This window comes from Hypomesus transpacificus, unplaced genomic scaffold (genome assembly GCF_021917145.1).
Source record: "Hypomesus transpacificus isolate Combined female unplaced genomic scaffold, fHypTra1 scaffold_105, whole genome shotgun sequence".
NCBI classification, from domain to species: Eukaryota; Metazoa; Chordata; class Actinopteri; order Osmeriformes; family Osmeridae; genus Hypomesus; species Hypomesus transpacificus.
In genome coordinates, this window is record NW_025813697.1 from 464,153 (window position 1) to 485,786 (window position 21,634).

The 21,634-nt window shown below is 40.4% G+C and overlaps 1 protein-coding gene across 7 annotated transcripts in view; it reads left to right on the plus strand.

The window, feature by feature from the left end:
- Positions 1-21,634, plus strand: part of slc37a1 (solute carrier family 37 member 1) — a 100,491-nt gene that overhangs the window by 39,908 nt on the left and 38,949 nt on the right. The window lies entirely within an intron of this gene.

The window sequence follows — 21,634 nt, forward strand, 5'->3', positions numbered from 1 at the left end:
AAATAGAATTCCACTCCACGTTTTGTAGAAAAACAGCATCACGCACGCAGATTCAACTCCCATACTCTTTGATCGACGCATCGCGCTTGTAGCTAGCACTTCAGACATGACTGTTCCACAGACGAGATGGACATAAGAAGGGTTTTTTTGAGGAAGAGGAAAGTAAGTCAAAGTTGTCCAGTTTTCCCTTCACTGGCCTAAGCACCCTATGAGACATTCTCTGACTATAATTGCATTAGTTAAGTCACAAAGATCCTTCTGCAAACATTATGATTATTGCTAGCTAGATGCAAGCTTTTTACCTACATCTAGCACTAGGCAATACCATACTTTATTTACCCATTACAAGTGGAACAGCGTTTGTTTATTTCTTAATCTGGGTCTGAAATATGTTGTGCTTTTGGCCGTGTTCAGACCTAGGCTTCTGTTTCAGGCAGAAAGAGATGACAAGATGTTTTTTCCATGTAGCTACAAAAGAAATTGCTGGTGTTTTTTTTTGCCATAACAACTGTGAGCTAATCTGGAGTTAACCTTAGCTAACATGCTAGTTTTTCTAAAGACTGAAAAAAGAAGAAAAAAAACATTATTTCAGAATTGTCTTCCAATTTAAATAAGGTTGCTCAACTTGTAATTTTGTCTATTCGCAGAATTGTATCGCTACATGTTAGTCTGTAACATGAAGGCAAAACTGATTCAACCATTAAAACCATATATCCTCTGAAAGCTTATACCCTCAGGATGTTATCTAATGAGACAAGAGACACGTCCATCTCTCCATATTAGTATGCTGCCCATGCATAATAAATTCGGTATTGGTAAATGGAGTAGGCTATATGGCTGATACTTTTTTGGGCTGTGCCATTCAGGGAAACTGATTCAACCATCTAAACCATGTATTTTCTGAAAGCTTACATCCTAAGGATGTGATCTGTGGAAAAGACTACAGGTTTGAACACAAATGTGATCATTTCTGAACTTTCCAGTCATGCTTTAGGGAGATGCGATTTTTTTCATGTAGCCTACATAATTATTAGGCTACTAAACCTATACCAATTGTGAATTTTATATGCTGATAACATGATTTACATCTCAGAAATCTTCATATGAAAAATCTACATTAAGCTTATTATTATCAATATGAAAGAATGCTCAATGCATCTCCATGTCTCCTGATATAGGTGGTAGACATTGAGAGTGAGTCAGAGGCAGGGGCAGCATGCAGCATGCAGGGGCAGTGGAGACAGCTCTGTTGCTGAGGTGAGTGCTGAAAGGTGACAGGTAGTTGAAGATGTCCCCTTGCTTATTGTGAAGTTTAGTTTTCAAAATATTTTTGTGTCCAGCCCCTCAGTATATGTATAACAACTATGGTAAATAGTTGTGGTAAATGCACCAGAATGCGGGAAATTGCATCTACATCTTAAAAAAGATTCTAGGGGAGAAAACCCCAGACCCCACTCTCAAAATGCTGCTGACGCCCATGGCTACAGTACTGTCTTCAATGCCACAGCTATGGCTAAACTTTATTATGTCTTATTACACGGCTGTTCTTTAATGCTGTAGAATGCTCCATTCACTTGAATGGGGCTTCCCAACGTTTTGCGGTGAACAATTTTCTCATATTTGACCGTTGCTATGCATATTTGACCACTGTCAAGGGAAGTGGCCTTTTTGCCTCGGATTCATGTCTTTCGTAGTACTCCGCAAGTAGTCCGGTAACTTTTCAACCCCAGCGTACTCTGTTGCTTAGCGACGTCAGCTGATTTGAAGCCTAAATAATGCTCAAAGTTTATGAAGTTCAACTCTTTGGCGAACTATTTCTCTGCTGATCAACAATACGAATGGTAACAAATACATTGTAAAAAGAAACACTGTGTTAAGTTATTTTTGTTGGCGAGTAGCCGTGTAATAAGCGGGATAATGTATAGAACGCCGGTCATTATCGGGGAAATAAGCCCCTTCATGGCGAAACAAAACTGGCAAAAACTCCGCTTCTCGTCGCGCTTAACAACTCCCCTTACCTGTTCTAAAATCAGCGCAAACCACGGCCTCTTGGGGCTTATTGCTTAATTATCCCTTACAAAAGAAACATTCAAATTTCCTGCGCTTTCAAATAATCAGTGGAGTGTGGATAGCAACGGCAGCTAGCTTGCCTCTAGCAAACTGCTTTTGAATTAGCCATGTCCCCCTAAATTAATATTAAACTTATTTACTTTTTGCGGGACTTATTTTTCCAGATAGCAGACGGTACTTTTTGAATCGCAATTCCATCTAAAATACTGCCAGTGACAACGTTGTAACGGTGCGTTCACACTGCAGCGGGGCGGGCAGAGCGGCGTGTCGTCCTCCAATTCATTTTCAATGTAGGCGTTGACGCCCGCGTAGGGCATTATGGGAAGGCGAGCGGGGCGTCGACGCTCGCGTAGGGCATTGTGGGAAGGCGAGCGGGGCGGCGAAAGTTGGATTCTTCTCAACTTAGTGTAAATGAGGAGCGTGAAAACGCCAGCGATGGCCAATCGGGTTGGTTTCTTGTTTCTTGTAACATAGCAACTGTTGGTCATGGTAAACATTTCTAGGTTTGACAATTTCAAGATGGAAGAGCAACTCATCGTATGTGTGTCTTCATACCCAGTATTGTATGATACGTCTATGTTCGATTACAGAGACATAAACAACAAAAATGATGCCTGGCGCTGGGTTGCTGAGGTTGTCGGCGTCCCTTGTGTGTTGTGTTTTGTACTTTAATTCAGTTTCTTCACATTACGTAACTTTCTTCTGTGCTAGCTGCATAGTCTAGCTAGCTCACCCGGCACACGATTGACATTCAACGCTGAATTGCTGGCTGGCAGCCACTCGCTATCCATACAGTGAATGTAGTGGCAAGTCATAATCTAGCGATTGATTTGCAGAGATTTCGAGTAATATAATAAAAGGTTACACATGTCAATGTTTATGTCTGATGCAACTGAAGCAAGCAAGTACACCCTACAATTTACCCAGAAATTGTACCCTCTCTAGTTTCCATTGTACTGACCTGTCTGACTTTTTGTATCCACTGAACTATTGTAGAGGGTTTAGACTTCATCCAGTCTTTTTTTGCAAACATCAGCATTTGTTAACATATAGCACTGGTCCCTAGTAAACAAATCCTATTGTGTTTTGTCCAGTAAGAACAATTAAATAAAGGGTCCAGGGGAATATCTGTCCAAAAGATTTTTTCCAACTATTCCTTGATGTCTTTCCAGAATGTCTGTGTTATGGGGCAGTCCCTGAATATGTGGGTATGGTCCCCAACCATACCACAACTTCTCCAACATTTATTAGTCGCATTATTCTTAAACATTTATACTTTCAGAGGAGTCCTAAAGAATCTCGTCTTCACCTTCCAGTCAAATTCTTTCCACATCTGACTACAAACCCCCTTGAGACACACATTACAGATATCTTCCCAGGTGTCATCATCTATAATCGTGTTGAGTTCCATTTCCCATTGTCCTTTAATATGTAAAATGTTATCTGATGTGTCTAGCATCAACCTTTTATACATCTGAGACACTGGGTGTTTTGTTGACACAGTTTGTTGAAAACTATGTATGAAATGAATCCCAGTATTAGTAGGATCTCTTAATACTATACCATTCTGTATGCTTTGTAATGTAGGGCCATATCTGTAGATATCTATGTAGGTCACTTGAGGGCAAGTCAAATTTGTCTTGGAGTTGTGAAAATGTTTTCAAAGTATTTCCATCAAATAATTGATTTAGAATAATTTTTAGCCCATTCTCAGCCCATCTTCTGTAGGCATTATCAACCAAAGTTGGGAGAAACTATGTTTCCTAGTATAGGCATTGCCCCTGACAAGGCTCCTTATCCCTTTAGTTGCTTTTGGTCATTGCTCCAGACCTTTAGTGTGTGTTTGATCCATGTTATATATTTTGATGTTTATCTGAGACTGCTGTCTAAGAAATGTAAGAGCAGTCATTGATATCCCTAGTAACAAGTTCTGTTTGATAGTTACCCACCCTGTCTCTTCATCCTTGATCGTCCATGCCACTATTACTCTAAGCTGGGCTGCCCAGTAGTACATTTTTAGATTAACAGGGTTGCCACGGGTCTGGAAAGTAGGATAAAAATATAAATAGAATAAATAGAAATAAATAGAATCTTGGATAAAAATAAAGACCTTGAAAGTGCTTGGATTTACCGAGCAATAAAAAGGTCCTTAAAAGTTCTTGGATTTAGCCTTTTTTCCACTAAATTACTTTGAGTACTGTCAAACATGCCTGGCAAATGCCGGTTCAATGACTTATGGTTGCAAAACCCTAATTACAAATGGCTGCTAAAAGTGCCAAATTATATTTACTTGGCAAAATGCAGTTTCTGCAAGTAAAAAATATATCAAATTGTGCTAATGTAGCTGCTAACTTGCTTATTTTCTAATCAGGTCCCCATCCAAAACTATTTGTATTTATACAGCCCAAAATATCAAATCACAATTTGCCTCGGGGCTTTACAGTCTGTACAGCGTACGACACCCTCTGTTCATGAAACCCTCGATTTGGATAAGGGAAGTCGGGCTGCTAATGGCTGAGATGACCCGTGTTTCGGTTTAACGAGTGACCGTGTTAACTGGTGACTTTTAGCCGAATGCGTTTGTGGTTGCACATGCTTCTTGCTGAACACAATTTAACTTACATAAACAGTTAGAATAGAAATTAAACACAAATGATAAAATGAAATGACTTGAAAATCCACCACCGCGGCACAGCCCCGCAGTAGCGGACTGGCCATCGGGAGCACCTGGAGAAGAATAACGATGGAAAACCAGGCTAAGAAACGTAAGGCTGGGGCTAAAAGATTAAGAAACAAAAAGACATCACGTTCACTAGACAAGGTTTTACCAATTGAAAAAATGCCTTATTTATTTTACATAAAGCTCAAAAAACTATTTTGCGCTCAAATAAAGGCCAAAAACTTTGGCTCACGCACTATGCGCACTTGCATTAACTAACGAACTCCCGAACTAGCATCACATCAAACCCAAAATGTGCATGCATTAGCAGGGCAGCATTAGCAGGGCAGCCCCATGAACATGATCCAATGAACTGATCTGAGCCGGCTCTAATGTCTCCGCAGCATTTTGATATAAACTCCTTAAAAAAGGTTTGGAAACTTTATTTCGGTCGATTATTCCTCCCCTTCAATAATACCAATTGGTATTGTATTTTATTTAGTTGGAAAGCCTGATTTACGGTGGCCCTGAACCACACCCCCTAATATGAGTACATCCCCCAAATGAAAACACTCCGCCCTAATACGAGTCAACTCCTCCCAAATAGGATGACTTGCTCACCTCCCCCCAATACAAAGACACGCTCCCCCAAATGGGAAACAACATTACATTACCTCAAAAACACATTACATTAACTCAAAACGGAAAGGGTTGGTACTACACTTCGTCGCTGAATGGATGCAGTAACTAACAAGAAATAAGAAATTGATCGACAGAAGTACAAAATGCAATAGCCTGACACGTGCACCGGGACATTTGTTTGGCTATTAAAGCATGTAGCAAATAGTAGGCGACTTATGCAAAAGTATAAATTGCGAGTTAAACGTAAAAATCGATAGCCATCCTGGTCTACGCAACTCTTTATCATGAAGTTGATCGTTTTGGTTGGAAGAAAAGAAGAAACATGTTAACAATTCAGAGTCATGACTTGCACTACTCTTTATTTTAATCAGGGACATTCCTATTAAATAAACTTAAATATGCTGTTAACGTTTCACAACATTAAAATAAGTAGCCAATGCGCACGCTAAAAACGCAGTTGAAGGAAGCAGGACTTTTTAGAAGAAAAAACTAATAGTCCACGACAGAAGTACGAAATTCCATAATGGTTGTTTGGCTATCGATTTTTTACGTTTAACACTGTTAGATGATTTTCTGTCGGAGGATGGGCCAAGGATCGCATCAAAATAGTTGTAAAACAATCCGACCTTAGTGAGCATCCATTCTCTTGGGGACATTTCGGTTAAACCCTTATTTGGAACTCGCTTTAAATGTGGATTGGTCTTCAAAAGTTTAGACATAACTTTACGTTCTTTACGGGGCAAATCTTTCTCAGTCTTAAATTGAACTACTAATGGCAAATTGGACTTACTGGTTTGACACCCCATGTTTACATGCACTTTTATAAGATAATATTGTTAATATATTAATATCCAAAGTCAAACCTTTTATTATTTTTTTACGTTCATTATTGTATTTAGTTTTAATCTTTAATCATCTTTTAAGAAAATATTCTCATACTCAGAAATTTAGCACTTGAATGACTGTAATTCATTATAATATGTTTTCAGTCCTTGGGGCGTATCTTCAACCATTAACCAAAGTTTTTATATCGTTCGAACCAGCAACGAGACTTGTTAAATGGACTTTACAGTACCGGGAATCCTGCCCTTAAATTACAGACCTTTCTAACCAAGTATTGGAAAAAGGATTTTACGGTCCATACGTCACCATGACAACAAACAACGGCCTTTCACCGCATCTACGCAGATACCAAACTTAACCGATTTTTAAAGCCAAGGGAATTAACCCTTGCTGACGGTCTCGGTCCTGGATCTGTACCGTAGGCTTTCACTCCCCAAGCAACTATTTAGGCCTTGTCATATTACAAATAATTAGCAGTCATCGAGTGAAATAAGATAGTGTCCAATTTTCTATGAATTCACTAGACTAGATCTCAAAGTCGTGCTTCCCGCCTTTCTCCCATACAGAAATCACCATGTCCCCTTTAAAAATTGCCCAGGTTCGTTACTACAGTCAGCCAGTCCTCACAGGTAAGCAGAAATTAACGCAACCCTATAATAATGATAATCATAATCTGCTCACCTGTGTTCTTAGCTGATGAAAATGATGTTCGCGACGCCAATTTGTTAGATGTTTTTCTGTCGGAGGATGGGCCAAGGAACGCACCACAATGAAAAAGAGTTGACTTTGTTTATTAATCGAGCTGCTCGGATCAGGTCACCACGACAGGCAAAGTGGTTGGCATGACTGAGAAACATGTCTCTCAGATGGACATTATATGGATGAGCTGAACCATACAAATATAGTAACCACCAAAACATGTCCTTAAACGGTATACATTCCACAACTTAAGGCATAGAAAGAACAACACACAGGTGGTTCAGTCATCACTCATCGTTTATACTATTTTCTGCAGGTTGCTCTTTCCAAAGGTGAAAGTGCACATTCTCCTATCTATATGTGTATTGTCCGAGACCTGCTGCGTGACCTCTTGACCACAGCAAGAGACAACCTCACACATGTATAGAAAACCCGCGTATCAAACACGCAACTTATACTTTTGCATAAGTAGCCTACTATTTGCTACATTTTTCGATAGCCAAACAAATGTCCTGGTGCGTGTAACTCTGTCAGGCTATGATCAATTTCTTATTTCTTGTCTATTTTCTTGTTAGTTAGCCTACTGCATCCAGTCAGCTAGTATAGTATAGTACCAACCCTTTCCGTTTTGAATTAATTTAATGTGTTTTTGAGTTAATTAGGGTTTCTCCGGTAGGAGGAAACCTATTGTTTTTGTTTGTATTCTTATTCTTATTCTTATTAGGGTTCCTCCGGTAGGAGGAAATCTATTGTTTTTGTTAGTATTCTTCTTCTTCTTATTATTATTATATTTCTTCGCTAAATGGCCCAATAGCTCAAAAAGTCCTGGACATGATTTTTTCCAATTTGGCCCAATGATACAACAGGTCACTCATTACTCTCAGACAGCTAGTGGCCCATGTGCGCCCATAGGTGGCGCTATAAAACACGCCCAAAGTCTATGTGATTTCCCCAGCGTCCCATTACTCCAAAATGCCTGAACATTGGTATACTTGCCTTATTTCTCATGGGAAAAAAAAGCCTCAAGGACCCATATTGTCAGACTTGACAGAATACATGTTTTTATAAAGGGTCAAATTGAATAAGAAATGTAATACAAAATGTCTGAAAGGGGTGTATTTATGGAAATGTACACATTCCCTCAATATCTTTGTGTCAATAAATCAAATATCATTTTGACTCATGGTTTATCAAACCTAATAGGGTTCAAGATGACATCACTTTGAAGTACCATAAACGATTTCACCTTGGTATGTCAATACATGATTGAAATCAAGTGAATTGCTCCACAGCACGCGCGCTCTAAATTCTCACAGACTCATCCTGCTCCTTGACACTCGGGTGACCACCTGTCCCGCTTTGCGTTGTGTCGCACAGCATTTTTACCCCTTGTCCCGCACGTCGCATATTGAAAATGCTGTGTGATACAGCGCAAAGACGGGACAGGTGGTCAACCTACTTGACACACACGCGAGCTTGGCGAGACGCACACACATCCTTTCTGGAAATGGTGTGCTGACCAAGCCCCCACCCTTGGTCTTTAGCTCCTGTTTCATTTTGCTTCCAATCGCAGCTTGCCGTTACGAATATAAATTATTTTTCGGAGGCCGTTGTTGTTTTCAACTGGAATCGCCTGATAGCCTTGTTGGAGGCAGCTACGTTCGGTAAGTCCTATTTTTACACATTTTAAGCTAGACTCAATGATTGGGTTCGTGAAAGTACACTACTCTTGGATTATGGTGAAGGTTTGAGCACTTTGAGACCTTTAGATCGTGAGTTTGAAGTGACGGAAAACCAAACTCGAAAAGTAGCTAGCTTTTTCCCTCTGTGTAATTACTGAATCATGTAGCATCTCGGCGAATTCATCAAAAAAGTAGAGGAGGGCTGCTATTAGGAGAACACACGATTCCCCAAAGACCTGTCGGCTCAGAATTTAGATTTGGGTCGTGAAAGTCTTTGTAATAAGCCTATGCGCCAGGGAGACCGCATAGGCTTAAGCGGCAGCCATGTTTTGGTTGCGTCATGTTCATAAATTCAACAGACATTTTTCACAGGTCTCAAATTGTGTTCAATCATCCCCAGATTTTGCACACATGATCTTCAGACCAAGCCCTCACAACATTTATTGAAAATAATTTCGATCATCACAACCGTTTGTCCGTGACAGCCAATCAAATTAAGCAGAAAAGCTGCCAAACAGGAAGTGAAGTCATATCTCAGCAGTTCTTTGAGACAGTGACACCAAATTTGGTACACATTTGGAACCTTATTCTGAGGATGTCCTCCAAAGATTGTGTCATGTGACTAAAAGGGGGCGGGAAGCATAAACGTGTTTTGGCTAATAACTGTTGGTGTTTACCTTAATAAAGTAATTTCTTTGTCTGTTGATGTCTTGTGAGATATCAAGCCTGACTATTGATACATTTTCATGAATTTCGAATGGCCTTCATTTTGGATTTCAGGGAAAAGTGTAAAAAACAAGACGTGAGAGCATATCTCAGCAACCACTTGTCCGATTGTCACCAAACTTGGGTTCCATCGTTCCCATGAGGAGCAGAGGAGGCCTGCAGTGTTATACCAGAAAAATTACTTTGAACTCTCAGTACTCTTGAGCGCAAACAGATATTTCAACCAAACTTGTTGTGTTGCATGAATGCAACAAGTTGTTGTGACTTAATTGTTGCACAAGCGCTATGGAGGCCATGTACTGCTCTGGACTGCTTGGCCCCTGCATTACTGCTTGCAGCTATATTTATTATTATTGGTGGCCAAGCGGCAAAGCCACTCCAAGTGTTTCTACCTATTATTATTATTATTATTATTATTGGGTGTGCTCACGCCTTTGGCGAGCACAACCATTGTTCTCTCACATATATATATTTATTATACATGTCTCATAGCCTACTACGATATCCTGCTCCATAATATTCAAATGTCACGCAAACATACTTCAGATACTTAAGCAACCACAGATTGACCTAGATATTAAACAAGACAGTTGGTATTTTGTTGAACCCAGTCAGCTGCTCGCTGCTTTTGCGAGTGTTGTCCGCCATTTGTTACAGGAGCGAACGCTGCTGCTGCTACTGCTACAGTGTTAACAATACTGCTGCTAGCTTTGTGCTTTGCTTGCATCCGATAGTTTAGGCTGGAAGTTCTCCGTTGAAACTAAACTAAACTCAGCCTGACAATCAGTACACACAGCCTTAGTTTCGTCAACCGAGCCGTCTCGCAACTTTTTGAAATAGAACTTCCCATCTAAAAGCTCTCTCTCCATCATTCAGCTACCGTCGGCAGCCAAAGTCATGTGACAACAGGTGATCCCCAGGGTCAAAAAGAAACTTGCGTTAACGGCACAATTTTTTTTTGTCGCATTAAAGTGAGATTGCGTTAACCCGTTAATAACAAAGGGTGCCGAACAGTGGTGCCAACGTCACAGCATCAGCACATGTTAGCAACGACGCATGGATACAACGTGCATAGATGCGCTGTTGCACAGCGAGTATCGTGCCGTGGTGTGGTGTACTTAGCAGCATCATACATGTACATTTAAGCAAATCAAGTCCAGTAAGTAATGTCACATTAAAGAATGTATTTAAACTCAAGCTTGTGCGTCGCTGTCTTTAATGCCACAGCCTAAACTTTAGGTCAAAAGACACGTTTCTCATTTCCGGCACATTCAAACAATCCACTCAGTGAAGTTTGGTTAGCAACAGCAGCTAGCTTGCTTGTAGCAAACTTCTTTTGAATTAGCCATTCTCACCTAAATAAATATCAAGCTTTCACGTTTTTGGGGGCATATTTTCAGTTGGCAGATGGTACTGTTTGAATCGCGATTCCATCTGAAATACTGCCGGTGACAAAGTTGTTACAGTAGCTTGTTTCGAAGGGGGTTCTTAATGAATCATGCAATATGAGTTGTCTAAATTCTTGCAAAATTTCACTAGAACAGAAAAACTTAAGGGGACGGACCCATCTTCAACCAACGCCAGTGAGCACACCCTACAATTTCCTCAGAAATTGTACCCTCTCTAGTTGGGTGTGCATTGCCTCCGGCAAGGGCACAACTTTTGTTATCTCACATATATATTATTATTATTTATTTTTGGTAAGTATCCGTCAATATTTGGACTACATAGACAACTGAGGTGTCAAAAGTTTGTTAACGATTGAGTTGCTTGTATTTTTATTTACGTTTCGTTGCACAGTTTAGGAGGTTACACTGTTTTGTGGCAAAAAGTGCCTTATGTCAACGAAGGGTGCTCAGTGCTAGCCTACGTCACAACGTCGGCACACATTAGCAACAACGCATTATATACGACGTGCATGTGCTAGAGCTAGACTGTTGCACAGCAAGTGTCGTGGTGTACTAGCAGCATTATACATTTATACTCAGTGTAATTTGGTTAGCAACAGCAGCTAGGCTACAGTCAGTAGCTTGCTCATAGCACAATTCAGCTTCTCCAGGCAGGGCTCTAAACTTAGACCAAAATGTCGCTTTTGGCTTTGTTACTAACAATTATCGCTTCCAGCAAACATTTTTTTAATTTAGCCTTTTCCCCCTAAATACATATCAAGCTTATTTACGTGTTTGGGGGCATATTTTCAGTCAGCAGATGGTACTGTTTGAATCGGGATTCCATCTGAAATATACTGCCAGTGACAACGTTGTTAGAATAGTTTGTTTCAAAGGGGGTTCAGTTTGTTTATTAAATGGACCCATCTGCAACCAACGCAAGCAAACGCACCCTACAATTTACCCAGAAATGGTATCCTCTCTAGTGAGGGGCCAAGCACCTATTGTTTTTGTTAGTTTTTTAATTATTATTATTATACTTAGGAATAATTAATTAGGCAGCCCATAGAACCGATTGGTGCGAAGTTTTTTTAAATTTGGCACACTGATTGGGAACAGTGTCATTATTGTCAACAAGTTTCTTGTTGACAATAACTGAAGCGTCACCAAGGGGTCAAAGTTGAAGGTGTGTTTCTGCCCACAACCTTTGAACCGTAAGACCGTTTTTCTTAAATGAGGTATCATTGGATTCCTTAGATGCAGACAATTCGACTGAACCCTGTGGCTTCATTGTCGTCCTGAAGGTTTTTCCGTCATTTGTATTTTAAGAAATACCAACTTTTTCGAACTCCTCCTAGGCCGTTGCTCTGATTTTCATGAAAATCGTAACAGATCATCTTCAGACCATGCCGACAAAAAGTTTTTAGAATTTTATCGATAAGTTAAACCGTTCACGAATAATGCGCAAACGATTATTGCAAAGAGCACGCCAAAGCGAATGTGAGGCCTTGACTCTGCGACGGTTTACCAAATGGAGACGAAACTTTGGAAATGTCATCACGAGCATGTCATCTAAACATCTTCCTACCACAATCACCTTGATATGTCAAAATACGCTCACCACGGGAGAAACGGCTTTCTTTTTTTTAATAAAGTAACCGAGCATAGCATTTTTCAGCAGTGAGAATAGCTCACTGGGATAAGAGGCTCCTTTGAAACGCGAGGTCGTAGGATCAAAATCCAACCACAGTCATCAAGCAAGTCTTGATACCGATATCTGTTTAGCGAAGCCAGGTACACCATAGTAGCGGTCTAGCAGTATAATCATAATGGTAATGATAAAGTTTCTTTGTCAGGGGATTTATGGTCAAAAATAAGCAGATTTTTTGTGCTTTGTAGATATAAAGCTGCTACATCTAGCCAGCGCATCAGATGTCTTGCATCATAAGTTCTTCCCTCGTCGGCCATTTCGGACGTAGGCCATTTCGAATTTTGTCTCTAAATGACATATTTACCGAAATGCATCGGCTTATCGTTACAAAACTCGGTATACGTCTCTTGTGCAACGCCGTGAAGGTAATCAAAAGTTTTGGGGTAGCGCTACCGCGTTGCCGAAAAGTATAATGCCATTTTTAAAAAGCTTTTTTTTTATATACGTTTTGCTTTGCTGCTTTAGCTACTGAATTTCCATATCGAATGCTGCTTGGCCCCTTCATTGCTGCTTGCGGCTATATTTATTGGGTGTGTTTTCCACCACTAAGCCATCGTCAATATTTGGACTACATAGACAACGTCGATGTCAAAAGTTTCGTCTTGGTCCCGATTGAGTTGCTTTTATTTTTATTTACGTTTCGTTACACAGTTAAGGAGGTTACAACGTTTTAGTGAAAAAAAGTGTCTTCTGTCAACGAAGGGTACTCAGTGCCTAGCCTACGTCACTACGTCACCACACGTTAGCAAAGACGCATGGATACAACGTGATAGAGACGTTTTAGCATGCAAGTTGGAGCTTGGATTATGAATGAAAAATACCACCCCCAAAAATTCCCAACGATTGGACTTTGTTGAGAAAGCAATTTTGAGTGGAACTGCAATGTTGGATTTTTGATTTGGGTCGTGAAAGTCTGCCCGTGAGACCGCCTAGTCTTTTAGGCGGCAGCCATGCAAGAAAGCGGCATAGTAGTGTTTTTGTAATTTTATAGTTCAATTTTACACGAAAAAACAGAAAGAGGGAAATGACGATATGACTATTGTGAAGACAGCCAGGTGGTGAGATTTTAATGGAGGTTATTGTGAAAACTTTTATTTGTTTGCTACGTGAGAGCCTCGTCAGCCTCCATTATTGACGATTGCGGCAGCTGTTGTCGAGCTGCTTCTGATGCGTATTTTCTTAATTTCGTACCGGGGTCAATTGTACATCAAAAGGGAGGGCAGTCTTTTAAAGATATGGCGATTGCAAAGACAGCCAGCGGGTTAGCATATTTTAGTGATTTGTGTAAAACTTGGAATTTGAGTGTGACCACGTCTCGTTTTGACGTTAGCCTCAGAGTCAGACTCGGCTCGCCCACTGGAAGTGTGTAGTACGGCTACTGTCTTCAATGCCACAGCTATGGCTAAACTTTATGATGTCAAAAGAAACGTTCTCATTTCCGGCGCTTTCAAACAATCAGTGAAATGTGGCTAGCAACAGCAGCTAGCTTGCCTCTAGCAAACTTCTTTTGAATTAGCCATGTCCCCTAAATTAAATGTCAAACTTATTTACGTTTTGGGGGGTATATTATCAGTTAGCAGGCAGTACTGTTTGAATCGCAATTCCATCTGAAATATTGCCAGTGACAACGTTGTTACAGTAGCTTGTTTCAAAAGGGGTTCACTTGTTTCAAAGGTGGTTCGCTTGTTTCAAGGGGGGGGGTTCTTAATGAATTATGCAATATGAGTAGGCTAAATGCTTGAAAATATCACTAAAAGGGAAAACGGACCCACCTGCAACCGACGCAAGCAAGCACACCCTACAATTTCCCCAGAAATATCCCCGGAAATTGTACCCTCTCTAGATTTTATTATTACACGTCTTCTTCCATGGGAATCTATGGCAGCCCCTGGAACGATATGGTCAGAAATTGTGAAATTTGGTACACTCTTTGGGGCTAGTCCCCTCATCAATTTCACCAAGTTTCATGTCTCCCATTCCAACCATCTAGCGCCACCAATGGGTCAAAGTTGAAGGTGTGTTTACACATGTCACTTTTGAACCACATGCCTCATTTTCGAAAAGGAGGTATCGTTGTATTCCCTGGATCAGGACGTGTCCAATGCACTCTATAACGTCCTACCCAGTTATTTAGATTTTCAGCCATTTTGAATTGGAGGGAAAAACTTTTTTCGCTACTCTTCCTCCATTTCTTTGTAAAATCTTCTTCAGAATTGCTACAGATAATCTTCAGACCGAGCCTCACAAAAGTTATCCCCTGGAGCTTTGATTTTTGCAATTGTTGTTAGTTACAGCCAATAAAATTCAGCAACTGATCCGGAAAAAGGGAAGTGAGGTCATATCTTAGCGAATCTTTGATGCATTGACTCCAAACTCGGTGTATGGATTCATGACCCTGTTATTAAGAGGTCTAAAAAGGTAGTGTCATTTGAGCTCTAGGGGCCGCTACAATAGGCAAAATTGCGTTTTGACCAGTAACTGTTGATATGTTTGTCGTATTTAAGTGATTCCTATGTCTCGTGATATCTTAGGAGATCCCGTGTCTGACGCATGTTAACTAGGGATACTAGACGAATTGATGCGGCTGCCATTTTGAATTTGGGTGGCTGTGGCTCAGGGGGTAGGGAGGGTTGTCTGTTAATCGCAAGGTTGGCGGTTCGATCCCCGACTCCTCCCAGGCCATATGCCGAAGTATCCTTGAGCAAGACTCTGAACCCCAAGTTGCTCCCGATTGGCAGAGCGGCGCCTTGCATGGCAGCTCGCCGCTGTCGGTATGTGTGAGTATGAATGGGTGAATGAGAGGCAAAATTGTAAAGCATTTTGGGTGCCGCCAAGGTATAGAAACGCGCTATATAAATGCAGTCCATTTACCATTTGAATGAATGAATACAACTTTTTTCCCTACTCCCTACACAATGTATCCAATATTCACCAGATTTGGCACAGATTATCTTCAGACCACAATCACCTTGACATGTCAAAATAGGACTGAATTACAGACGTTTTAACTTGGGCCAAATCTGAGAACGTTTCCCACAGGAGAAACTGCGTACTTTTTGTATACAGTAACTGTACACAGCAATTCCCAGCACTGAAAATGGCTCACTGGGATAAGACGGGCCCCCTTGAAGTACAAGGTCGTAGGTTTGAATCCAGCCACAGTCATAATGTTTCATTCTCAGAGGATTTATACTCAAGAGTCAGATTTATTGTGCTTTGTAAATATGTGTCCTTTAACCTGTAGGGGGGCGATCATGACACATGTTAACTTGTGATACCAGCCAAAGTGATGCCACCATTTTGAATGAATTAATCAAACGTTTTTGACCTACTCCTCCTACAAAATGTATCAAATATTCACCAAATTTGGGACAGATTATCTTCAGACCACAATCACCTTGACATGTCAAAATAGGACTGAATTACAATTTGGGCCAAATCTGACAACCGCTTGCCACAGGAAAAACTACTTATATTTTTACCCAGTAACTGAACTCTGTGATTTACAGCACAGAGAATAGCTCACTAGGATACATTGGTGTCCTGGCAAAGTCAACGTCAGAGGTTCGAATCCAGCCAAAGCCGACAAACTTGTAATGTCTCTGATTCTCTGTTTAGCGAGACTGTAAGCCACTGCAAAGGAAGCCAGGTACCTCTAGCTACCTCTTGTCAAGCTGTATATAGTCAATGCAATCCTCACACAAACTGTCAAAATTATTTTAGATTTTCAAAACCGTTTGTCCAGTACAGCCAATTGAAATCAGCAGCAGAGCCGCCAAACAGAAAGCTGCGTGGTATCTCAGCAAATCTTTGATGGATTCACGCCAAACTTGCTGCGTGTATTCGGAACCCTCTTCTGTGTATATCTAAAGTTTCTTCTGGGTCATCTGACGTGCTTGGCCACCCATTGCTGCTTGCAGCTATATTTTATTTTGTATTTATTTAATTTAAGGGGGTTTATTATATTATATGTTAGCTTATCATAGGTGTAACCACCAACTGAGTTTGCGCATTGCCTGTAACATAAAGAAATTATGGCAGTGAAACCAAATTGCGCACAATACTGAGGCAATGCAATCGCAGCGCAAGGGAAGTTGACAAAGCTCCAAGCCAGCCAACCAGCCAGCCTGATATTACTGCATTTATTTGTCTCTGAACCCCTTTTAAGTATTGCAATTGTGAACACCAACTTTATACGAATAGCTAACTAGCTAACCAACATTGTATTTGAAAGTAGCTTGCACGAACATCCTTAGACCTGCTTTACTTACGTATTAGTTGTTACAATTGTTGTCATCATTTCCCATCAGAGATTCAAGCAAGCAGACTTTAATTTTGGAAAACCAGACGCTGATTGAGCCAAACCAGGCGGTAATTTTGTGTGGTTTGCTAGACATAGGGATGAGTATTGATACAATTTTAACAATTCTGATTCCTTATCAATTCCTGCTTATCGATTTGATTCCTTATCGATTCTTTTATTGATTCTCCCCTCCACAGCCAACTAGGTCTATGCGTCATGCACCCCGCCACACACACACTTGTTCTAAACGAATTTCTCAAACTGGCTTTGACTGGCTCTGAAATGAGCTAATATACCTACCACTTCTTGGCCCCTTCAGGCCTCTGTTTTCAAAACTAAATCTAGTTGGAGATAGAAACTTTCAGTTTCCTTGTGTTCAAGCTTGTGTTGTGTTCAAGCTTCTATTACTCAACACCAGTAGGACTTACGGGGGTCCTAACAACAGGGGAAATAACTTCAGTGTCACCTTTCAAAAGAGACCATTTACATGCATGTACTCCAAATGGTTCAACAACAGCTTTCAATTTACTTTGGGTATAGTGTTTAGGCGTTTTCAGGCACATTTAACAGGACTATTAAAAGGTTAAACAATTAAAATGCTAATTTTAAAACCCGAACGTTTGCTGATAACACACGCCCCCCGATAACGTGAAGTGAACAATAAGATCAATACTAATGGAAGACGAATGCCGGAGCTAAAATGTATGCTTCAAACGACGGGACAGAAGATAACTTGATTTACTACACTGAAAGGCAAATTGCTTCACACAGTAACAAGTGGTTGTGATTTTGAGCAGTTTAGCTCTACCTCAGATAGTTAGAGATGAAGCGCAAACGTTAGCTGCGCTGCTGCATGCATCGAACACATGACGTTCCAGTAACTTCATTCAATGCTGTGTGTTCAAATTCATATTTGTAGTATTTCCTCCCTTCAACGAAATATACTTTTTACACGCGTTACAAGTGGCGTTGTTGTCATTTTGTCGTGTGCAATACAACCAAACTTTAGAACGCTTCTTTCTAGTTGCCATGTTTGCCATGTTTCCTGCAAAAGACAGGTTAAGGAAAAATGGACAGTTAATTACGCGTCTTATTACTTGCCCACTAGGTGTTCCATACAGAAGGGATCTCAGTGCTAGCCTAACGTCACAACATCAGCACACATTAGCAACAATGCATAGATACGACGTGCTACGCCTGGGACACACTGGCTGCGAAGGCCTGGAACCGCAGCGCCACGATCGGCTACGACTGGCTCAAAGCTGTTCACACCAAATGCGCATTTCTACGCGCCGGTCACCAAGCCTTTCAGCTACTCTGAGCTTTCCTTTACACTGACATAGTACATAAACATGGCATTGGCTATATCCCAGCATTGATCCTTAACTATGTTGTCCTTGTCAAATTGGTGCTGGGGGTCATACAACTTCCTCTGTTTTTCAACTTCGAGAATTAATTTGATGTCGTTCATCTCCTTGAATTTCTCGCTGATTTTAGAAATCGACTTGGGGGTTCTCTCTCAGTAGGCTATATCTGCACGCGTGTGTGTTGCTTGCAACGCGTTCTGACGTTTCTCTCAAGCAAACAAAACAACTACGGGCATGCTAGCTCAACAAATCAATCCGTACATTTTCATTTGTTTTCATCAGTGTAACCACATGGAAAGGCCGTTTGTTACCAACATTGTGTAGTTAAGTTTAATATAGGGTGAATATTGGTAAATTAGGCTATGTAGGCCTCCAAAGTATGGCCGCAACTAACGATTATTTTAGTGATCGATTAATCTGTCGATTCTTTTTTCGATTAATCGATGAATCGGATAAAAAAACAAAAAAGCATTAATTTCCAACCCTTTATTTAAAAACAGAACTGACAGTGCAAATTCACAGTGCAAAACATCTTCAGAATGTGCACAAACAGGCACACAATTTTGAAAAAGTTATTAATATTAGCGTGGATAAAATTTTCAGAGATGAGCAATTTATTTGAGTTTTGTACAAAAAAAATAAATAATTGAAAATTATTTTTGAAATTGAAAATTGAAAGGTTGTGGAAGTAGGCCAGACTTTATTAAAATAATCTGGTGTATATGTATGATTTTTTGACACAATTTTGAAAAAAGTTAAAGGTCACATGGATGCTTTTATATAGGAATTAGTGGTCCCCTAATGTTACAGCCAGATTCTAAGGGTAGCAAGCTAGGTAACCATATCGCAAGCAACAAAATTATATAGCATTTGTTGACTTACTTGTCCAAGGTTTGTAGCTGGACCAAGGAGTCGGCTACTGATCCAGAATATAATTTCAGACGGTCAGCAAGGCCAACTTTGTATTGGCTCAAGTTAAGGAAACAGTGGTGGCTGAATTGTTTGGCGCAGACATGCAACAAAACTTTGAGAGGTTGTGTCGGCGCATTTCCATCGAAAATATGTGCAGAGTCTCCTTGTGACGTCAAAAGGAGCAGATTTTCAAACGGAGCGTTTGAGCCTTCATTTTCTCCAAGGCGGAGAAGGATACCCAGGGCTTAGTTTACACCTATCGAAAATTCTAGCCACTGGGGGACCAAAGGCAGGCTAGGGGAACTCATTAATGTTAAATAACCTCCTAAATTGAAGTTTTCACTTCATGTGACCTTAAAGATTTGTGAGGATTAAGCTATTTTCAAAGATCAGTGATTTTCCATCATTTTATTTGAAACTTAATTGAAAAAGTAAAGGCTGTGGAAGTATACCAGACATTGTTAAGATACTCTGGTGTCTCTCTGAGGTATTCATAAAAATATTATAAAAGTAAATTTTTCAAAATGGTATGGGTAGTTTTCACCCGGTCCCTAGCGCGACGCTGCAAAGTAACGTCTTCCGAATGTGAGATGAATGTCGAATATAAAACTAACTTAACCCTGCTCAATTAACACACCTTTTCGACGTATTTAGTGTGAAATGCTCCCACACCTTGGATGACTTAGGTCGTACTGATTTCTCTGCCATGTGTTTCAGAACAACGTTACTCAACAACGTCTCTCCGATGGTCTTTCCTCTACCTCCGCTTTGCTCCGCGCTCAACTAAACTTTTTTTTTAATACTCAAACATATCCGCGACTTATTGAGTGGTGTAATAATCGCACGACACAACAAATCGATAATGACATTCGTGCCAACGCTTTTAATAATCGATTTAATCGATTCGTCGTTGCAGCCCTACTACAAAGTAATATAAAAAAATATATATAAAGTCTACAACCTAAACATTTTTCACCATAGTCTACGATTGATGTAGTAAAATCTTACTAACATGGTTTTTATTCCAAAATATCATCTAATATGGTGTATTTTAACATCCTGCAGCCGATTTCGCAAGCGTCTCGTGAACAAATTTGACCAGCTGCTTAAACGATCGCTGCAGATCGCAGGCAATCGTGGCGCTTCGCAGCCAGTGTGGCCGGTCCCATTTGATAACATGGGCGCCGAAAGAAAAAAGGCGGCGCTTCCAGGCAGATCGCAGCAGATCACAGTAGATCGCAGCTAATCGCAGCCAGTGTGTCCCAGCTAGTGATGGGCAAATCAAGGCTTTTCGAAACACCAAGACAATTGAAACATTAGAGTCGGGGCCTTTGAAACGCTTGAAACCTTTACTCAACAGTGACATCTGCTGGCAGCTACGAGTATGGCATAATCAACAGTCTTATAGCTAACTCCACATTGTGTTCTTAAGGATCCTTGTGGTTGAACGGAATTATTGGTGTCCTGCAATGCAGATGGTGTGGTCTCGAATACGGGAGCGATGGCTTTAATCAAAAAATACAATTAAGTTTAAATATGATTTTTGAACTGATCAACTCAGTGTAAAGTTGCTAATTATTCATAGATATATATTTTTTTATTTATACACACAACAGCACACAAACAGACGAATGAACCAATTCGTTAGATTTCGCTAACTAGTAACTAACTTTCTGTAACATTCTCTAACTTTCTCTAACTTTCTCTAACTGTCTCAAATGCTCTCAAACTGTCTTAAACTGTCTCAAACTGTCTCAAACTCTCACAAATCTCTCAGCCAAGGACTCACGCATTCAAAACCTTTGGCTTTGCTGCCTCATTTTATACACTGACACATCAGAGTCTTTTGGCAAGTACGAGGCAGGTTTTGTTCAAGATCACGTCACAAAACATTTCGAAACACTTTGACTCGTGACCGGAAGTGTTTTTAAAACCCATCTCGAAACGTTGTTCCGATGCAGTGAGTGTTGAATGTGTCGGGACAGTATCGACACCGTAGTACCGAGCAGACCATGACTAGTCCCAGGCCCTAGTAAGACTGTTGCTCAGCAAGTATTGTGCAGTGGTGTACTAGCAGCATTATACATTTAAGAAATTCAAGACTTGCATGTACAGTAAGTAATGTCACATTAAATAATGGACTTAAACTCAAGCTTGTGTGGTGCGTCGCTGTCTTCAATGCCACAGCCTAAACTTTATGTCAATCTGTTTGTAAAAACGGCCAACAAGCCCAGTCTGCACTCTATCTGGCTAGCACTAGTTAGCTTGCCATAGGCATTTCTCATATGGACAGATAAGGGGAAATTAAGTCTGTTTTCGCTCATTTTTATCAGTTCGACCTCATAATCCATTTCCATATAGTTGAAACGTAGGGCTATATCTACGAATGTGTGAACTCAAATATACACAAAGAACATTTTTTCATTTCTGGTGCATTCAAACACAATCCCTGAGTGAAGTTTTGCAAGCAACAGCAGCAGTGACTGATCTTATAGTGACAGGTTATCAACTTATGTTTTGACAACCCAGTCATTTGGAACAGATAAACATCTGAACACATGCAGGGCTATCAGTAGACTGTTTCATTATACACTCTTATAATTTTTGAAGTGTAAATGAGCTGCAACAAATG